Genomic DNA, 22888 nt, shown 5'->3' with positions numbered 1-22888 from the left:
CTACGACATTTCTCTTATATGTCAGCAGCTCCTCCACTGTACACCTGTCACCTAAATATGCGGCTCTGTGGAACTTCTTCAGCTCTCTCACATCGACATGATACCCAGGCACGGGCTTCTCACGATCCCTGCGTGCTCTCTGATGGGTGCTGAAGCCCACCCAGCTCACTAAGTTAGCGAGTCTCTTCTTCATCTGGCTTATCGCCTTCCAACACCGCTCACTTCCCTCCTGGCCTCTTGCCGCCTCCCGATCTCAGCGCTGGCGCTACAGAAAAGCCACAGAGGTCTCGCTGCCACACCTTGGCTGCAAAGCTCAACGGCTTGGAATGTTTAGTCCGGAACAGTCGTAGCCTAGCAACAGCACTGACCCTCAACTGTCCCTCAACTGTCCCTCCAGAGCCAGTGTCCCCGTGAGTGCGCACAGAGGCCCGGAGGCCCAGTGTGCCCAGTGTGCATGTGGGAGCCTAACGCATTTCAAATCTCTGCAATTGCCTGTGGGCCATTTTGGATCCCCTTCAAATGTTGGTGCTAGGTGGCTGAGTGTTTTGGGACATTTCCAGAAGTGAGGCTTGCCCCTGAGAAAGGCATGTTTGTATGCAACTGTGGTTAGAGTGGGGTGGAACCACAGGATGCTGAAGGCCTAGTCCCCCAGAGAGCTCCCCACCAAAAATCTCTAAATCTCCTTATCCCTCAGTTTATTCCTTTCCCCATCCCTCTGGGCCCCAGCCAGTCTCCAGGGAATTTAGCAGATGCAAACAGCAGAAAGCTGTTTTCATGGTTTCAGACACTGTGGCAATATGTACCATTAAGTACAAACTTCAGAAACCAATACACCTCTCCAGATGAAATGAAAACGTGTTTCCGCATGCCTGCTGACCCTGCTCCGTGGCTCAGCCTTATGTTTACACGCTTTCTTCACTTTATTTTATTTTTTGCTTTTATTTCCACCAATTAAATCTTGAATCAATCCAAGGTTTATTTGGGAGCATGGTATAACATTTGAGAACTTTTTAATCACGTAACTATGGAAACACCACGTCAGTTACTCAGCGAGGCCATGCTGCTGGCTGACCACTTGCAGGAGGGGTGGAAGGCAGGGAAGGCCTCCTCTTCCTGCCTAACTCCATCCTTCCTCCCTCAGCTGGCTAATTATGGCTTCTGGCCCTGCCAGGATCAAAACTGCAGGGGGCGGTAGAGTTCCTAAGTGGCTGACACTCCTGGGAGCTGGTTTTGAGTGGACTGGACCTGGCAAGTGTTTTGAAGCTGACTCTCTCAGGGGCATTTCTGTGCCCACACCTGCCCTCACCTGCAACTCCCCTGACCTAAGTGAATGTGGTGTTACTAATTTACCCTTTTAACCTATCTTTTCTATTAGCATACACTGTTATTTCCCTCATCTTCAAAAACAATGATGCATTCACCCTCCAGCTGCGGCCCCATCTCTCTGCTCTCTGGCACACACGCCTCCTGCCCCTGCAAAGGAGCTGTTCCCATTCGCTTCCTCTGATTTCTCTCATTTTCCATCCAAGCAAGCGTGTCCACTCACTGCGACTGCTCACGACAGGGTCACCCACCACCCACCAGGTGCTGACTGCACGGGGAGCTCTGTCCTCTCCTCGCACGGCCCGGCAGCCACACTTCCCACCGCTGCTCTCCCCAACTTCCTCAAGCCCTTTCCTCACGGGGCTTCCCGGGTCTCAGGCTGCTCTGGTTTCCTCCCACGGCCCTGGCCGGTCTTCTCAGTCCCAGCCCCTGAGTGCTGGCACACAGCACCCCTGAGGCTCAGTCTTCTGGCCTCTACTACTTTCTGCTGCCGCCCCCAACAGCCTTAGGGCTTTATGTATTCTCTACAAGTTGCTAACTTCCAAACTGCCATTTCCAATCCAGACCTCCCTCCTGTATTCCAGACTCAAATACCCACTGCCCCTCAACGTCATCTCTTGGAAGTCTAATAGGACTTCTCCTGGGCCGGCCCTCTCCTGGGCCGGCCCTCTCCTGTACCTGCCCTCTCCTGGGCCTGCCCTCTCATGTTCCTGCCCTACTCTTGGTATACATTTGCTCACTACTCTCAAAATTCTCAAAACTTTCTCTTTAAATTATGGATTATTTTCCTAGTACTTTGACCGCTTTCTTGATAGTGACCCTGTAAAGATAGTTCACACTTCTTAGCTTTTCCATGATATTTAATAACACTGTAGCACATCCCAGTCTTTTGAAAATTATATGTATTTTGCCCTCCTATTCTTCTGTACATTGTGCTGATACTCCAGTCTTGTAGGTAGATTCCCCTTTATTTACTGTTAAAGGAGTAGGTCCTTGTGTTGTCACTACAGCTCTGATAACTGAAACGAGTCAGCTTATGTACATGCTGTGCTGTGCATCATGCTTTAGTGAAAAAATATCTATTCATGGGACATTTATGCTACTCCCAAGTCTTTCCAGGCGATCTGCATTCATCTGATCACTGAACTAGGTTTCTGCCTGCCTATTTCTTCCATGCTCTGGTACTCTGGCTCACCAGCTACATTTTCAGCCAAATTGTGTGTATGATTTTCTTCAGGTTACCAACCTTGGTATTCTCACTTAACCCTTGTCTGTATTTCTTCAAGCTTTGGCTCACATCCAGATCCAGGCAAGCCAGACTTCTTACATACACTTGGTTCCAAAGACCAATAAAGTAAGGCATTTTTGGTGTTGACTGAACACCAGAAAAGTGGTATTTATCTATCCTAAATGAAGGCCACAAAATACGTACACTTGCTTTACTATTTACTAATACGAGGCCTTAAAGGAGTTCTGTAACGTGTCTGATAAGGAGTCAGTTGCTAATCTCATGGTTTGCTGCACAGAATGAATTCTTTTGCTCGTTGCTTTTAAGATTTTCTCCTTGTCTTTCAACTGTCTGTGCTGTCTAGTTGTGAATCTCTTATGTTTGTTCTCTGCAATGTTTGTTGAACTTAGGTGTGCAGATTAACGTTTTCTTTGAATTTAAAAAGTTTTCAGGCATTATGTCTTCTAATTTTTTTTGTATTTCTCTCTCTCTTCTGGTCTGCCAGGTTTGTGTGTGTTGCCATGCTTACTGGTGTACCACAGTTCTACGAGAAACTATCTTAATTTTTTGCTGTCTGTCAGACTGGGTAATCTCTTTTGACCTGTTTTCAACTTTACTAATTGTTCCTTCTGCCACCTCTAATGTGTTGTTGAGTCCCAACAGTGAGTTTTTAATTTTAGTTATTGAATGTTTCAATTTTAAAATCTTCATTTGTTTTCTCTTAATGTAATTTTTACCTCTTGCTGTTATCATTAATTTTTTGAATCACTGTCATCATACTTTCCTTTAAATCTTAAACACAGTTTTCTTTGAATAGAATACTTTGTAATATACTAGTATTATAGTACTTGTATTCTGAGAACATATTTATAACAGAAGCTTTGATTTTCTTCTAAATCCAACAGCTGAGCTCCCTCAAGACAGTTTCTCAAAAACAAACAAATGTTTACTAAAAGTGACTGTTAAAAAGAGAGATGACTAAATGAGCATAAAGTCATCAAAGTGAAGGATTGAGATACAGGAGTAGTGTGTTTGTGGAAAACTTTCTTTTTGATACCAGTTTAGGAATTTTCTCAGCACATTTTATGTAGTCAGTCTTGTGTGTGTGTGTACCTTTAAAAGAAAGAATTAGTGGAAATAGAAAATAATCTCCCGTAATCTTCAATCTTCTTCACAAAACTGTTCCTATGACTTCCTCTACTCTTTTGCTAATAATGTTATGTTCAAATATGATACTAATTTATATATATCCACAGTTTCAGATACCTTAGTTTGGATCAAGAAAATAACAAAATAAGATAAGAACTGAAAATAAGGTGCAAACTGGAAAAGTATAAAATGTATAATATGTAGATATATGAAATCTTTATCTATTACAAATACTTAAGTATAAGCATGTATTTTTTTTTTATTTACCTTATGTGACACCGTCTGCATAATTCAGGAAGTCCACACTTTTCCACAGCGCTTCATTATACGTTGAAGAGAAGCTATGCATTCTATCCTCTAGTCCAATGTATACCTTCAAGCACAAAGTCACAAAGTCCATTCTTAGAATCATTTCTCCCCACCAAGGCCAAAACTTTCATTTGTACCTCAGTTCATCTATTCTTTATAAGTACTCTTCTGTGAATTTATTCATCAATTAATTTCTGATGGGTTAGCCCTATAATTTTTTCCCACTGAATCCAAGCAATAAATACATTCAAATTAAAACATTCTACCACATAAGTCTTATTATATTTTAATATTTAACAATGTTTCTTTAACCTCAACTTATAGGTTAATACTATTACTGTGTATTACCTGAATTTAAAACGATGAACATTTTTGATGTATACTTTACCTGTATCGGTAAACTGAGCTGCAAGTGTAGGGAGGATGGGATAACTTTATGAGCACTGTAGAACTCAATGGCTATGAGTATTTATTATGTTTGGATGTTATATTTAATTTGAAAAACAAACTTAATTCTATTAATAATTTGCATAATTCTTTCCAAGATTTATTTTCGTCAACGTGTATGTGTGTGTATGTATACATATACGTGTATGTGTACGTTTGCTTATGCTTATAGACAGAGATTTATACTCATGTAACTAAGAATAAGCAGGCTTATATATAGGCCTGTAATTCTGAACTTCATCTGACTTGTGTCATTAACATTTCACTTACCACTATTAACCAAAATTTGATTCTTACTTGGTATGTGATTCATATATGCAACACTTAAGTCAAACATTTCTATATTATTGACTATTAGTGTTTTTCCTCCAGAATCTTCATTCTCATAAATAACACTCTGAAGGACATCTCTGAAAACAGACCTAAGCTTGTATGTCTTGATTATTTCCAGCATTACTTCTAGGGAAAAGTCTTGACTGGGCGGTTAAAATGAATTGTTTGTAAGCTAAACAAAGGTTTAAAAGCTAGAATTATTAAAAATAAATTCTAATACATAATTCACATTTGGTCAGGTAATATTTCATACTACCAGAAAAATATTATATAAGGATTTTTATCCTCTCCTGATTTTCCAAGATGTTTGGTTAATACGTAATAAAATGTAAAGACTAAAACAATTTATTTTTTAGATAAAACTAAAAACAGCAAAACAACTCACACTTTACACTTGTATTACCTCTTGCTTTCTCAAATTAATTCTGTATTCTCAAAAGTATGATCATAAAAGATAACAAGTAAAAAATTAAATCTCAGATTATTAATATTGCTTTTCACAAAGGCATTTAAAACTATCTGCTGTTTGCATTTATATTAGGAAACATCCTTTTTAAACATCAGTGAGCATGCTCTCCAAATGCATTTACTTAAGCATTCTTATTAATAGTCCTGGTATTATTTTAATAAGAAGTATCTAATCAAGATATTTTAATCTAAATATTGTAGATAAATCAGAATATATTAATCATTTACATGCAATCAGAACATTAGAATTTTTAAAGCTACATAACTGTTGATTTACTGAGATACGTCAGCCACCAAAAGTAGCAAGTAATGAGAACAAGTAATTTATGCTGGGTAAATTCTAATCAGATTTCTTTAAAAAATTGTGTAGGAAAATGAACATGTACAACTATGATGAACGAATCTCCTCAACTAGAACAGTCCTGGATGTACTTAAAATATTGAGATTTCATCTAAAATAATATTTATAGTCTTTCTTCCAAAAAACACATTTTAACTATTTTGGTCTCATTGCCAAGGGAATAGAAAAGGAACTCACAAAATGAGATTATTTTAATTATCTAATTTTCCTATTAAAATGGCAAGACACATATTGAGTTTAACAGATATCATGAGAGAGTATATTCTTTTTGACTATAAAAAATATTTTTGAGGTCTTTTTTCTTGGTAGTGGGATGTCACTTTGCAGGAGTAATATCTAACTACAGATACATATAGATACAGATACAAATACAGATATATATATGTGTATTCTATTTGCAGAGAATTACTTATCATTAAAAGGTATTTGTGATAAATATCTCCATTTATGAAATGAAAAAGTGATTTAAAAACAGCAAATGTTGACTGAAGGGAAATTATCTTGCAATTTATGACAGCATCTAATTTAAATCCCTACTTTGTGACTTAAATCAACATTGTGAGTTTTAATTAAATTGATACTGAATAATAAATTCTTCAGCATAGTGAGATAAGTGGATTCAAACTTACTATATTTCCTACAAAGCATACATTATTCACTTACGAATACATCTGTGAAAAAATTTTAATGTGATTATTTGGAAACAAAGCCAAAATGAGTATGACTCATATCAAAACATCTGTTTTTAAAACTGTAGTTACCACATGAAATGGTTAAGGGTAGAATTTAAAAGACATGTATTCCATTTTTTTCACTTTTAAAACATTCTTTGATTTAGAAGGTGGGGTAAAAGGAATCAGAATATTTGTGAAAATAATTATAGTGCATACACGTATTGAAAGGTAGTATGTGTAATGAAGCTGCGGTATCTTTTTATTCAATGGGAACACGAGAGGAAAGGAGAAAGGAGGAGACAAGGGTCGGGTCAAAAGACGACGGACCGGCGGCGGCGGCAGCAGAGCGAGCTCCGGGGGCAAAGGGCGGGGAGGGTGGGCGTGTGCAGGGGCGAAGCGAGGGGTGACCGGGACGTCGGGCTGAAAGGTCTCGGTTGGTTCCCGTTGCCCCTTCCCGCGGCTGAGCCTTGGGAGCCACGGTGATCTCGGGCGTCTCCGGAGCGGCCGCCGCTACCGTCTCTCCAGGCTGAGCGGCGCGGCAGAGCGAGCGGGGAGGCGGCGGCTGCAGCCGCGGGCACAGCAGCCGCCACGTCGCACACGCGCGGAGAGCGGAGGTCCACACCCTGACGACGATCGGCAGTGCGAAGACCCAGGCCCCGGGCACGTCTCCTCCACTTCCGTGGAGGAGCTCAAGGGGATGTCGCTACTGGACCCGGCAGAGTCCAATGGATCACTGCTTTTGGAATCAAAGATAAACCCAAACACTGCACATCAGAGACAACAGGATCCATTAACTGTTTGGTCAGAAGCTGAAAACTATGATCTGGCAATAAGTTTTCAGGAAAAAGCGGGCTGTGATGAGATCTCGGAAAAAAATTTGTCAGGTTCAAGGTAAGAATCAACCAGTGAAGCCACACAGGACCTCACTGATGAACCAGAAGAATGATTTGAAGAAATGCCTGAAACAAGTCATCTGATTGACCTGCCCACACGTGAACTCAAATAAACTTGAAGAGATTGCTGACTTAGTGACCTCAGTTCTCTCCTCACATATCCATAGGGAAAAGCTGGATCTGGTCTTGGAAAATGAAGGCTATATTAAACAACTACTGTTCCAAGCTTGTGAGAACCTAGAAAACACTGAAGGCTTACACCATTTGTATTAAATTACTAGAGGAAACCTACTCCTAAATAAAGCAACTCTGTTTGCGGTAATGTTCTCTGACGAGTGTACCGTGGATGTCGTGGGATGCCTTGAATATGACCCTGCTTTGGCTCAGAGAAAAAGGCACAGAGAATTCTTGACCAAAACTGCAAAGTTTAAGGAAGTTATTCCAATAACACATTCTGAACTAAGGCATAAAATGCATCAGACTTACAGGGTACAGTACATAAGTGAGAAACTACTTGTTTTATGAGGTCAAACAGAATCTTGATACAAAATCCTGACATTAACTTTGTAAGAAAGGAAAGTAATAAGCTAGCTTTAAGTGTAAAATAAAATTTTAAATGTACTAAAGGTATAATACCTCAAAACCAAGTTGACATATTCAAGAAATGAAAGGTAATTTACTATAGTATTAGGATAAAGAAGAAACACATTCCTCAGAGATACATGTAAGTTATTTTTAAAATTGAACACCTTTCATGTTATACCAAAAAGGGAAATATAGAGGATTTTGCTTATATAATTAGTGTTAAATATAAAAAACTTAGAGCAAGCATCATACTTTATGGTAAAATGTTGAAAGCTTTATCTTTGAGATGATGTACCATTCAAGGATCCATATAACTATTTCTCATTAAAAATTTAAAAGTAGTCACAATCTGTATAGCATAAAAGATACAAGAAAGAATGTGTAAGGAATAAAAAGGGAGAAAAAAACTTTACTACTTAGAGATGTTCTCAGCTTGAAGGTAGAAATACCCCTTCAAAAACTCTGTACAAAAATTATTGTAATTAATAAGTTTAGCAAAATTAAAGTGAAAATTAGGATAAAAGCTGCATTTCTAAATGAAGGAATAAGCAGGATAAAAGAATCTTTGAAAAGTTCCATTTAAGACAAGATATAAAATTATCAGATATATAAGAACAATTGTAAAAACATATTTTAAATATATTTGAACAAAAACAGTACAGATCCAAGGTCAGCCAAATGGCACTGAACAAATAACAATTTATGGCCCAAAACAGCTTTCTGAGAGCTCTAGAAAATGGTTAGGAACACCCCACAAAGAAGCAGCTGCATTCAAACCGGCAGGAAATTTGTGGCATTCTGCTCACCCTTGCCCCACCTCCTTCATGTTACATCTCTGTGCGATCTGGAGGAAACAGCTCAATTCTCAGCTCCTACCTTGGACAGAAAGACAAGGATGAAACCTTCTTGTCACATTCTAGGGGTTGGTTGAGGGGGTTATTTCTGTCTTGCTTGACTAAGAACAGTGATGAGAGTGGTGGCAGAGTTTAGATATCAGACTGGAGGCTGCTGAAAACAGTGGAGGGTACTGTGACATGCTGGAGATACATGTAGTCTGCAGTCCCACTGGAACCTTGGGGCATGAGCTTATGGGCAGAGAAATAAAATAGAAATCTAAGATGACCGGGAGAAATCAGGGATGACACCCTTAAAAGCAGCTGTATAGATGGGGAAATTTAAAAAAAAAAAGCACATGCAAAGGCCCAGAGAAGATGCATCATTCCTGGAAAACATATGAAAGGACCTGGAGCCTTTAAACTGAGCTGATTAGTGAAGGTCTTCCTCTACACAGAGCTATTCCATAAAAACTGGAGAAATGGCTGCTTTTTCAAATTCCCAAATCTCAGTAAAAATCACAGGTACATAAAGAAACAGGGAAACAGCCCATTCAAAGGAACAAAATAAATATCCAGAAACTAACCCTAGAGCAATTCAGACTTCTAACCAACTAGACAAAGACTTGAAAACACCGCCTTAAGTTTACTCAAAAACCAAAAGAAAAATGTAGACAGACAAATAAGCAAAATTAGGAAATGATTTATGAACAAAATGAGAATATCCTAAAGAGATGCAAATAATAAGAGAAAAACTCTGGAGCTGTAAAAATACAATAAACGAATTGAAAAATGTATTAAAGGTGTTCAACATCAGACTTCATCAAATAGAAGAGAAAACAGTGGATTTGGAGAGAGATCGTTTGAAATTATCAACTCAGAGGAGCAAAAAATAATAATAAAGAAAAATGAAAAGAGCCTAAGGGATTTATGGGACACTATCAAATGGAACAATATACATAGTATGGGAAACCCAAAAAGGGAAGACGAAGAGAGAAAAAGGAGCAGAGAGCTTATCTGAAGAATTGAACAGTTAAAAGTGGTCAAGTTGGTAAATGTGATTTATCACACAATGAAATTAGGAAAAAAATGAACAGATACCTGTTATATAAAGCAACATGAATGAATTTCACAAAAGTATTATTTAGTAAATGAAAGCATAGCCAAGACATGGAAACAGCCTAAATGTCCATCAACAGATGACTCGATAAAGAAGATGTGGTATATTTATACAATGGAATGCTATTCAGCCATAAAAAAAAAAAAAAAAAAAAAAAACATAACGCCATTTACAGCAACATGGGTGTTCCTGGAGAATGTCATTCTGAGTGAAGTAAGCCAGAAAGACAAAGAAAAATACCATATGAGATCACTCATACGTGGAATCTAAAAATAAAACAAACAAACATAAATACAAAACAGAAACAGACTCATAGACATAGAATACAAACTTGTGGTTGCCAGGGGGACGGAGGGTGGGAAGGGACAGACTGAGATTTCAAAACGTAGAACTGATAAATAAGATTGTACTGTGTAGCACAGGGAAATATATACAGAATCATGTGGTGGCTCACAGTGAAAGAGAATGTGACAATGAATGTATGTATGTTCATGTATATTCAAATTCTACACTGGAATTTGACACAACATTGTAAAATGACTATAACTCAATAAAAAATGTTTAAATAAAAAAAGTACATGAAAGCAAGATATTAAGAACATATACTTTCAGACTCCATTTATATAATGCTCAAATTTGATAATTTAAACTATCGTATTTAAGAATTCTTGATTCGGCAAAACAATAAAGGAATGTTAAGGAAGCGATTACTATATAACTCCTCCTTATGATTACCTCTTGGGTGGAAAGAGAATAGTTACGAGGGATCATGAGAGGATCTTCATGGATGCTGGAAATGCAACTGCTACTTATTTTTTATCTGAGTGATACACTGCTGATTGATTTTTAATTTATTGCTCAGCAGTTTCTATTTTGCAGTACTCTGTGTATGTGTGTCTGTCCTGGATAGTCTCTGGGCAGTTCACCATCACTTTATTCTCTTCTAAATTTTGTCAGTGAGAAGTGGCATCACAAAACGTGTCTCTCAGGAGGGAAGAAGGGGTTCCTGAGGCAGTTACAGATATGAATTGCAGAGCTCGCTACCTAGAAAACTGCTCACTTTTGTGGCCCAAACAAGGAAATTTGTGAGGACTGCCTACATATTCTTATAAATTGCAGCAACTTTCTACAGATTTGTTGAGAAAATCTGTCTTCGTTCTGCTGGCTACTCTGACCTTTGCTATTCGTAGAATATATGGAGAGGCTTCTGAATTCTAAAAGAAACCTTGATCCTATATCTGTATTTGTATCTAGAACTACATCTGTATCCATATTTATCTACATAGATCATGGTTACATATGAGTTATATTTCACATTAAAACAAGTTGAAATGTTTGGAGGATGCTGTTAATACTGTGTTGTATATTTGAAATTTGCTAGGAGAGCATATCTTAAAGTTCTCATCACAAGAAAAAAATCTGTAACTATGTGAGATGATGGAAGGTAACAAAACAAACTGTGGTAATCATCCAGCAATATATACATATATCAAGTTATTCTGCTATGCACCTTAAATTTATAGTGTTATATACCAATTATATCCGGATAAAACTAGAAAAAAGTGAGAAAATACTACCATGATTTTTCTAACACCCAACCACCTTAATTCATTTTGATCACCTTGTTCCACATGGTGGGCACTTGTAAAATATTGTCACTTCCCAAAATACAAAGTACTCTGAAACTCATTAATTTAAACCACAAAGGTATATAATCTGGTCTTAGAAAACCACCATGAGAAAGGACATCTACTCTGTTATTTCTGCTGCGAGACTATATAGCTCAGAGAGATGCATTTTGGAAGTCTTCTTTATATTAACAGTGGCAAGGGCTATTACTGCAGGCAGGGGCTGTTACTGTAGGACAACTGAAACAGCAGGAATCAAATCTTCACTCAGTGCTTGATATGCAAGCCAGGTACACGGTGCAAGGTTATGTAGGTGTTCTTTCTGGCTTCTGAAAACTATTTCAGAGGTTGTTCTCTCTTGCTGGTATGTTACAGCTTGAGAATCTGCTGTCTTAGTACTTTTCACACCAAACAAAGCCAACATTACAAGGAATGGAACACAACTTTCATCAATAGTTAGGATGAGTTTAAATTCTAATCTACTAGGCATTTGCTATACACACACACACACACACACACACACACACACACACAATAGGTTACCATTGAAAATAGAATAATTGGTTCCTTTTTCCCTCATTTTAGACTTTCAAACAGTAACTAATAAAGACATAGTTGTAAGATCATTAAACAAGATTACAAACCAAAGAGCCTGAGAGTTAAAGCTATTTAATAAATAAAAATACACAACAGGAGTTGAAATAAAAATTCAACTCAAAAGATATTTAATCTCAGATACTTTCATTTTATAAAACGAATTAATCAAGTTGATGTCCTTTTTTAATACTGTGGGACTAAATTTCCTGCTTTATTACAGCCCTGGGAATGAGAATCTTAAACCTTTCATTAACTTCTAGTAGAAAGTACATTCAATCAAAAATTTGTATGTTTCTATGTGATACATATGGTGACATTCTAAAAATTTTACTGATCAAATACCAAAGTTGTATATGAATATATTTAACATACATGCATAAAATCTCAAAATACTTTATTCATTTCAGGTTAGAAAGATGGGAGGATACAAGAGAAAAAAGTATTTGAATTCTGAATATCAGAAGTAGTTACTAGTAATCATTTTTAAGTTTCTATTTTAGTAACACAAACATTTGCTTTAGAGCCTTTTCGGTTATACTTAAAAATTCTAATCCCATTTAATTTTTATTATAAAGCCCCTTGAATTATAACCAAAACTAGCAACCCATTTCAATTCACGCTCCCTTCCCAAACTTCTCAGATGAAGAAACAAAAATAATTAACAGAACCCACTAGCATTTACTTCCGGGATAACTTGAGTTTTTTTTTCTTTTGAAATGTATTTTTCACGAGTTTTACAAAGCCTTGTGAAGTGGCTGTCATTTGAACTGTTTCTTTATCCTTCGGTATCAGTGCCCGGAGAGAGAGCTTCAAAAATAATAGAAAATAAAAGATTCAGCAAAGATTTGATATTTTTAAATACTCTGTCAGTTCTATCAAGGCTACAAATTATAGTTCCAATAACCAATCACTGTCTTCTACTCTCATAAATGTCCTCAAATATTGAGATACTGAACATAAATTTAAAATTTCCAGTTGTATTTTAAATTTTTTTCGTCTTTAGTTTTTATGGACTGTGCCATCCTTTTGCTGTCTTGTGTGGCAGCTAGCAACATTTTAGGATTTTGTAATTATTTGTTGAAATTATATATACATATATTTCATGAAAAGAGACATGTTCCATCATCAATAGCGCTTATAAAGAACGTGCTACGTTTCAGTGAGGAAACAATGGTAAATATATTGTAACGTTGTGCTATGTCTTCACCCTCAATTTGATAAATTTATCTCAGGGAATGAGCACCTGAGAGCGCCTGAGGGTCCCGCTGTGTTGGGGCGTGTCTCACCGGGGACGCCCCTCTTTCCAGCCTCCTACCTCCTTTCCAGTCACCACCTCGAGGACAGCCTTCTGGGCCCTTCTCTGTCTCCGGCACCAGCCAGCCAGCTCTTTCGTGCCAAGCGGCCCTGAGCTCCCGGCCTCGGCGGGACGACCTCGCGCGCGGAGGCCGCCCGCGCGCGGAGGCCGCCCACCCGGCTGGTCACGGGCGCCCGTGGGTCCCCCGCACTCACCTCGCCTGGCTCTGTCTCCACCGTGACCCGACCCCGGGGAGCTGGCTGAGTCTCAGGGTGAAAACGCCAGCGCAGCGAGGCGGCCTGCCTTCTTCCAGAAAGTACGGTACGGAAGCCGTCCCACGACAAACGGACGACAACCCTGGACGCCGCGGAAGCCCCCACGGCCCTTTCGGAGCCGCCCGGCCCCGCCCCCTCCCAGCGGCTCTAAGGGAGCCGCCCGGCCCCGGCCCCGCCCCCTCCTCCTCCCCAACAGCCATGCGTGAGCCGCCCGGCCCCGCCCCCTCCCGCGGCTTCCCGGGGCGGGTGCCCGGCCCCGCCCCCTCCCGCGGCTTCCCGGGGCGGGTGCCCGGCCCCGCCCGCTCCCGCGGCTTCCCGGGGCGGGTGCCCGGCCCCGCCCCCTCCCGCGGCTTCCCGGGGCGGGTGCCCGGCCCCGCCCCCTCCCGCGGCCGCCTAGGCGAGTCGGTGGAGGGCATCCTCAAGGTGGGCAACCATCTGAGTAATTTCTCAGTCAGCTGACCCCAGGGTGGGCAGGGCGAGTATCTCTTCCAAAGCCTCATCCTGGAGCTGCACTGGAGCCTCGGGAGCTCCGGGGCCTTTGAGGGGCGCCTCTGCGTTCCCCTGGTGTCAGGGCTTCTTGCTTGAGCCTTTCTGCCTGCAGCCACCAGGCAGCTTTAACCATCCTGGAGCCCCGCCCAAGCCACGGCCCAAGTGGAAACAATAAAGCTTCTGCAGCAAAGTTAAATAAAGCAAAATAAACAAATAAAAAGGCTTTAGAAAGGGTCCGTTTGTCTTTCAAAAAAACCTTTTTATTCTCCCCTAGATTTCCCACATCCCCCTATTCCCTTCCCCTATTAAGGTGGTATATAAGCTCTCAAATCTCGCCCCTTTTGGGGGAGTACTTTTCTTTTTTTCCTGTGAAACTCCTTGTGTATGTGTATGTGTATGTGTATGTATGAGTATTTAAAACAATAAATTTGTGAATCTAGTCTCCTGTTAATTTGCTTTGTTGCTTATTTCATAGAGTCAGCTTTTGAACTGAAGTGTAGCAGAGAGTGTGCCACCCCCAGATGTATGATTTGGGCATACGAATTCTTTTGAGCTGAGGATACAAGGAAAGCTCCCACCTTCCCCTATTTGCTTGAAAGCAGGACATACATTTTCACAGCCATTCCTTCTCCCATTTCTACCAAAAAGGACAGAAGTTAATCACACCATTAGACACCCCATTTTCCCATAAGGGGAAAAAGACTTCTTCTATCCCTCTGGGCTCTACAGGGAAGGACAAGTAATTTTCTTTCTACCCTTCTGAGTTTTGGGACCAGAGCAATCTGCATAACAAACTTTACTTAACAGCCTTTATTTCAACCCCTGGAGGCCTGAACCTTCTTTCTGCTGTCCTGTCATTTCTCCACAAATTTACTCTCTTTGAATTACTCATTTTCCCTTGGGTATCTCCCATATACATGAGGTGTACATGTTAATAAACTTCTGCTTGTCTTTCTCTTGGAAACCTGTCTTTATTACAGTGGTCTCAGCCCAAAACTCAGAAGGGTAGAAAGAAAATTATTTGTCCTCCCCTGTAGAACCCAAGAGGGTAGAGGAAAAGTCTTTTTCCCCTTATACTTTCTGTGCATAAAGAGAGAAAAACTAAGTGTAAGGCGTAGGAACAAAGTGAACGGTGTCTGAAACGTGAGCACAATTTCCTTACAGGTGAAGGAATAACGAATCTCAAAATGTGGTTTAATGACATACAATTCTTTAAACTGGTGACACTTATTACTGTTTTAGGACTGCAATGTTTATATTTAATCATTACAGTGTCTGCAAATGTTCCATGAAATATTTAGTTGAGATGTGATCTTCAAATTGTGTTTGTTGTGGAACTTCTTTCATTTTTGAACTCACACAGTAATATCCTAAAATGTTTTACCTTTTTCATAATTAACAAGTGGCCAACTTGGACTTAAATGACTTTTTCTTACTACATTTGTTGCTCTTTTCTTGTATGTGGTTCAAAAAAGCCTCTTTTTCGGAAACATAGAGTAGACTCTGGAACATATGTTATTTGATTATTAGAGTTAAACAGAAATAGCTACCTAGAAGTAAACTTGGGGTAGATAGTTTCTTTTGTAAGTCTAATGCTTGCCTACAATCACCCAATTCTTAGTGCTTTTTGATTTCAATTTTTAAGTGTTACACATTTTAAACTTTAAAAAGAAGCTGAAACAATACCCAAAGAAAATTTCAAATTTCAAGTTAAAGAAGTTTCCAAAATAGAAGCACTACTTTTCATAATCATTCTCTGTTGTGCTCTATAAAGTATGAAATGATAGGTTCCCCGTGTGACTGGCCCACAGAAGAACACGTCATTCCTGTGATTTGCTGCAATGGTATTTGCACAACATGCTGCTAGGTGAGAAGCATATAGTTTAATGGATGGCCTGGTACACCGTCATTGCTAATAGCTTCGATTTTGACACCAGAATGAAAGAGAGCCTATAGACCCAGAAATTTGGTGAACTTCCATGCTTCTCTTCATGTTCGTAGTTTTAATTTTTGACCCTTAAACTTTAATTTACACACACTAGAAATATTTATTTTTTCTAAGTTTTTGATTAAATCTGATGGTGAAGTTGAACCAGATAACATTTAAAAGCCATGTCATAAAAGAAAAAAGAAGATTTCATTTTCTATAGTGTGACTAGGAGAATGCTTAGACGTCCATGTCCTGGCAAAATGATGAAAACATAGATCTAACCTGAAATGACCACATATGCACTTGCCATATTCTCACTTTCAATGAAGAAATACATGATTTCCCTTATTTTATAAATGGGATGGGTTCATTAATAACTTCTAGAACATGTCGCTTTGAAGTTTTAGGCAAGAAATGTAGTGGAATTCAAGCCCCAAATAGTTACCAGCCTCCAAACATTTAGACACAAAGTTCAATTTTTAAAATTATCACAGAGAACTACATTATAAAATATACATAGATGATGGGGGCTTGGGAAATTATGCGGGCTTGGGGTGACAATGTGCCTTTTGGGAGATTTTGGCTTGGGGAGATGATTGGGCTTGGGGAGATGATGCAGGCTTGGGGAGATTATGTGGGCTTGGCGAGATGATGCGGGCTTTGGTACATGATGTAGGCTTGGGGAGATGATGCATGCTTGGGGTAATTATTTGCCTTGGGGAGATGATGTGGGTTTAGGGAGATGATTGCGCTTCGGGAGATGATGTGGGCTTGGGGAGATGATTGGGCTTAGGGAGATGATGCGGGCTTGGGGAGATGATGCGGGCTTGGGGAGATGTGGGTTGGAGACATGATGTGGGCTTGGGGACATGATGCGGGCTTAGGGTGGTGAGGTCGGCTTGGGGACATGTGGGCCTGGAAACATGATGCGGGCATGGGGAGTCGCTGCGGGCTTGGGGAGATGATGCAGGCTTGGGGAGATGAAGGTGGCTTAGGTTGGTGAGGTCAGCTTGGGGAAATGTGGGCCTGGAAACTTGATGAGGGCTTGGGGAGATAATGTGGTCTTGGGGATATGTCAGCTTAAGGGCATGATGCAGGTTTGGGGACATGACAGAGACTCGGGGAGATGACACAGGCTCGCAGACATTTTTGGGGATTGTGGACATGATGTGGCCTCTCTGACATGACTCGTGCTCTGGGACATGACACCGGTTCGGGGACACAACACAGGTTCAGGGAGATGACGTGGAGTTGGTGAGCTAATGTGGGCTTGGAAGATGTGGGTTTGGAAAGATGTGGGCTTGGAGAAATGATTCAGACTTGGGGAGATTATGTTGGCTTGGGGAGATGTTGGCTCGAGGAGATGATGTGGGCTCAGAGATATGCCCTGGGCTGTGGAGATATGTGGGCTCCCTGTTATGGTTCGGCTCTGGGACATGACATGGGCTCGAGGACATGACACCGGCTCGGGGATATCACGTGTGCTCATGGAAATGATGGGGGCTTGGGGATCTGATTGGGCTTAGGGAGATGATGCGGTCTTGGGGAGATGATGCGGGTTTGGGGAGATGATTGTGCTTAGGGAGTTGATGTGGGCTTGGGGAGATGATGCGGGCTTGGGGAGATGATTGGGCTTGGGAAGATGACACGGGCTTCGGGATATGTGTGTTTGGAGACATGATGTGGGATGTGAATAGCAGGGAAATACTGTGAACTGTTTTATTAAAAATAAAATACTGATCAATAAATTATCACTAAGTATAGATTATGGCATGCCTGTCACTATATTCTAAAGCTCCTTGTACTGAAATCAGATACCACATAGAGCAGAGCGTTACTTTTTATCTCACGTAGGAGAATGACACCCAAACCACGGTTTCTGAACTGGCTATACTTTTTCCTCCTTACCATCAGTGGAAATGATAAAGTAACGTGTCCATTCGTGTATCAATGGAGTCAGATCACTGCCAGAAACTAGAATGCTCGCCATTATTATGAACAGTTTTGAGATAATGGAAAGTTCATCAATTCCTATGGAAAATATGAACAGCCTCTCCTTGGATGAGGCCATTGTGAATGTCACTATGTCACTGTTGCAGGCAAATGGATTTGAATTCACAATATTGCTTTATCCAATGGACCAGAAATGAAACCCCCAGAAAATATAGTTACATATATAGGCTTTTAAAACTCTCTATACTTTCTGTACCTATAGTATTGGTTTTAAAACTATGTAAGTATACAAATTCATACACACACGATTGAAAATGACTAAAGGAAATACCTCAGCATTCATTTTCTTATTAGCATTTTCTGCCTCCTTTTGTTGGGAAAGATGATGGGCCAGGATTTCATCTTGTATTACTCTGGCATTCTGCTCTTGAGAAAGTTGTCTCTGAGCGTCTTTTTGCTCCTCTAAAACCGGGAGACATATTTCATTAGGTTTTGGGTTTTATATGATGAAAAAAAGTCAAAAAAAAAAAAAAAAGCCTAGAAGGGGAATCTTTTTTTAAAAAATCAAAAAAGTGTTAAAAAAAAAAAAAGACACAGCCTTTTTAAGCACAAGGATCTTTATCGCACATAAATAACTCAAATTCTAATTTAAATGACAGCTAAAGTTATCACAGAGCAAAAACAGAGGGGGATGTATTTTCGTGAAAAAAAACTTCGTTATAAAGCATTTAACCAGTTCCATCACAGTCTCAAGGCAATTTAGCCTGTACTTTAAGCTACAAAAGCCAAAATTAACACATGGATTTGAATTAAGACTATTACTTTGTTGAATGGACCAAAACCATCAATCATTATGTTAATAATTAAGCTCAAGCTACCTTCCATTCCTTCAATTATGATGGGGATTGTCCTGCTCTGGAAGCAGCTTCTATACAGAGTGACAGGTCCCTCAATGCAGCAGCAAGCAATAAACCCCCTCCTCACAGCCTCCACCTTAGCGGATGGAAAAAAAGAAGATTAGCAGATTAAAAGAAAAAAAGACGTTTGCTTTTAATTAGGGATTTTTTTTTTTTTTATTTTGGGTGGTGCGGGTGGTAATTAGGTTTGTTTATTTATTTCTTTTTAGAGCAGGTACTGGGGATTGAACCCAGGACCTCACGCATGCTAAGCATGCACTCTACCACTTGAGCTATGCCCTCCCTCTAACTAGGGAGATTTTAACAGCTTAACAAAGAAGTGAACCCAATAGGTCTACTATTCCACCCCAGCCTTGCGGTTTTCTGTCTCCTTCTCCATAGTAGGGAGGTTCCTTTTTCAGTGCCTACAGCTTCAACCCTGCCTCCTGGAACACATGCTGTGTGTAATGTGTAAAGTTCCTGGTCTTTGTGAGCATGAAGTTAAGAGTCCCTTAAAATAAAGGATTCCATTGAATTGGTTGCAGATGGTTTGGTGTCTTTTTTCCTAATCCTCCACTTACATGATCTTCATTTGGAACTCAGGTCTTCTGTAATCAGGACGCATGGATCCTTTCTCCAGGGGTTCCCGTGTTAACACTTTATCCACATAGCCCAGTCTCATGCACACTCGAGTTGGCTTTTCTCTCTCTGTTTCGTCTTCTCCAACTTTATTCCCTTTACAGGTTTTTCTACACTATTTTCTTTACCATTTTTTGAAGTATTTTTCATCACTTCCACTCCTGTTTAATCTTTCTCAGAAGCACAAGTTCACACACACACACACACACACGAGTTCCCCACACCTGTGTTTAGGTGCCATTTTACTGGGCTGTCTCTGTGTTTGACTTAACATTTTCATTATTCCACAATATCACCACATTCCAGGAGAGACAACCATTTGCCTGTGAACTTCTCATTTTGATCCACACGTCTCAGTACAAGGGAGAAGAAGAGTCGCAGACAACATGAGTGCTTTGTTTAAGATGCTGGCCATACATAAATACATTGCACCTGTTCCCAAAGACGAGCCTGTGCATCTGAGCTATGACTGGTCATTTGGTGCCACCTGCTGGACACAAAGAGTCACAGGCTGGGAAATCAGATCTGATTTCATGATTATCAGGAGCCCAGGGGTGACCTAGAACTGTGCTGAGCAAATTACTTCCTTCTGGAATGAAGCTTTATATCCCTTTAGAACAAACCTCTCCAACTCCTGATAAATATCTCTTGGCTAGATTATGATGCCCAGTTGCTTGGTCAAACACCAGTTTAGATGTTTCTGTGAACGTATATTTCAGGTGTGATTAGCATTTAAATCAGTGACTTTGAATAAAGCTGATTACCCTCCATAATGTTGACGGGCCTCATCCAAACAGCTGAAGGCCTTCAGAGCAAAGACTGAGGTTCCCCAAAGTGGAGGGAATTCTTTTCATGGCTGAAGCATGGAAACCCAATCTGAGTCACCAGACTATCGTCCCTTGGGATTCAGACTCAAGACTGCAATGTTAACTCTTACCTGAATTTCCAGGCTGCAGGCCCACCCTACGGATTTCAGCCATGATAGAAAGCTAGAAAGACAGACAGACAGACAGAGATATAGGTACTCTATTATTTTCATTTCTCCCTTGGAGAACCCTAAGTAATCATCTTACTGTATCCCAGCGACAGGGGTATAGTTATGTTAATAGTTACAGCAAAGTACATTGCAGTCATCATCTCATGATATATATAAATTAAATCACTATGCTATATGCCTTCAACTTATAATACAGTGCTGTAGGTCAATTATACCTCAATAAAACTGGAAGAAATAAATTGCAACTTGGGCGACACAGATTTGGGTAAAACTGAGTGTTTCAAGGACGGGAGTCAGGGGCTTATAAAGGCAAAAAGCCAAGAGGTTGTCAAAAGTTGCCTGATGAAGACTATGACTGACACTGACGTGAGCCAGTCAGGAGACACGTGTCCTTAAGGAATCACAGGTTATTTTAGGGTAGGGGCTTAGTAAGTATCTCAAGTTTCTGGCAGGTGTTCCGGATGACTTCATTAGGGCAACAAATGCTCACAGGGCCAGATTCTGTGTGGGCTGAGATGTGCATAAGTCACACCTCCTTAGTGAGCCCTCTCGAGCAATGCAGACTCCATTTTTATTTTCCTTTCACAAAGGCAGTCTTCTGCTGCCGGGAGCAGTGACCCCACCTCAGCCTGGAGGACATTCAGGTGAGCTTCAGCTCACTGGCTAGTGCTGTAGGAATAGCGCAGTTTGCCATCGATCTCTTCCCTGCAGGCGAGGCAGCGCCCACGCCAGCTGTAATTGAGCGCAGCTACCTGTGCTCAGGCTTGAGCTGGGGTGGGGGCGGGGAGCGTTCCTCCACCTTTCTAGGCTCATGTGGCTGGTCTAAGAATTAATCTGACGTGAGGCAGACTAACAGGAGGAAAATAAACAAAAATTGAAAAACACGTATACTTCCTGTGTATACCCATGGGAGACAGCCAGGGTAAACGGAGTGAACTCACCAAGAAGGCTGAAGCCCTCACCTTCAACATCACCTTCAGCTAAAGACTAAAGAGGATGCTGTAGGCAGTGGTCAGTTAGAAGTCGGTTACATGGAATGCCCGGAGAAACGAGTTCAGTTAGACAAGGGCCAGAAATGTGTCACTTTTAGACGTGGGGGTCATCACTGACTCGCTGCGTGGGGATGGAGGAAGGGGAAGACACACCAGAGTGGGTGGGGACAGACTGCTGGTGGGGAAGCAGGCAGATCCTTCAGGAAGTTTGTCGTCAGAAGTAAGACTGTCTGGCTCACGTGAGAGGGAAGAAACAGGGAGATGTTTACAGAGGGGAATTGGAAATCATCACTGAGAAGGAAGAAGATGCAAATTAACTAAATAAAAGTAGCAGGACCGCCGGGCAGTGCGTGACTTTCTTCAGCAGCACTTAGATGCCTGGGGGGACGTACGGGGGAAGAATGAGAATCAGTCTGTTGTGTAGTTGGGAGTTTTGCCAAGTAAGCACACTGAAAGGATGGAAAAGGGAATAAACGATGTAAGTAGGAGTTATTAAAATTTTAGCTCCTGGAAATTGTTGAGAAGGAGAATATTTCCTTCACTGGCTTATGTTCAGTGATTGGGAACCTGCAAATTAAATTGACTAAAGCAGATTACTGTGAGAAGAAAATTACGCATGAATACATGCAAGAGTTCACAAAGAAGTGTGATTTGAGGGGTGGCTAGAATTGGGGGCTTATATACAATTTAATAAGTGACAGGAAAAGGAGAAAGGCATTTTCTGAAAAACAAATGACTTCTTGGTGAGAGGGGAGAGAAAGGGCACTTATGGAAGAACAAGTGACATTTAGGAAAGATAGATAACGCCTTAGGAGAATGTATGGGGGAGATGGCAGGTTTGTGACAACGTCCGTTTGCGTCTGGTGCTTGGAACATGTCTCTAATTTTAAGACTGTTTCCAAAAAGTAAGTAAATAGAGAAAATGAAAAGCCTGAGGCAGATTTCGTTTCTCCATGAGTAAACATCTGTGAATCAGTGTTTAAGGTAACATACAGAAAGTCTGATGGCACTGTAACGATTGTTGTGATCCATCAGAACATTGAAACAGCCACAGCAGATCCAAACGCTGTCTGTCTAAATCTTTAGGTCTATAGACAGTGATTAACACTGGAAAATTCAAAAAAGCTATCAATCAACACTGCTCAATATCAACGACAAGTTTGCTGCGTGGTTGGCTGTTGTTTAAACAGCTGGCATCCGGGCTCGGTTTGAGTATGTAATACTCCAAAGTGCTGGGTTTTATTCCCAAAATTTGCTGAAAAGTTAATGAGATGCAGAGAAACGTGATTTAAAATACTGCATAAATTTTAATCATGCACATATAATACAGAAGTATTTTCCTTTAATAAACACTGTCAATATCTTAACGGGAAATAACTAAAATGTTAGGCAAACAGCCCAGCAGGTAAATGTTTACTATTTATCATGTAGATCATACACTCTTTCTTCAAAATCTCCACATATTCTTGACATGC

At 40.4% G+C, this 22888-nt stretch overlaps 1 protein-coding gene across 4 annotated transcripts in view; it reads right to left on the bottom strand.

Annotated features, from left to right (window-relative positions):
- LOC105092998 (ankyrin repeat domain-containing protein 26) overlaps positions 1-13620 on the bottom strand; it is a 64167-nt gene extending 50547 nt beyond the window's left edge. For 2 of the 4 annotated variants that reach the window (XM_064478446.1, XM_064478445.1), the window contains exons 1-2: positions 13458-13620; positions 3968-4073 (exon numbers count right to left, since the gene is read on the bottom strand). The gene's annotated coding sequence lies outside the window, so the exon portion shown is untranslated. The remainder of the gene's footprint in view (positions 1-3967; positions 4074-13457) is intronic. The other 2 variants (XM_064478444.1, XM_064478443.1) reach the window with 1 other exon arrangement.
- Positions 13621-22888: the final 9268 nt, after the last annotated feature.

This window comes from Camelus dromedarius, chromosome 24 (genome assembly GCF_036321535.1).
Source record: "Camelus dromedarius isolate mCamDro1 chromosome 24, mCamDro1.pat, whole genome shotgun sequence".
In the NCBI taxonomy this organism is placed as follows: domain Eukaryota; kingdom Metazoa; phylum Chordata; class Mammalia; order Artiodactyla; family Camelidae; genus Camelus; species Camelus dromedarius.
This window is presented reverse-complemented; position numbering and strand designations above follow the sequence as displayed.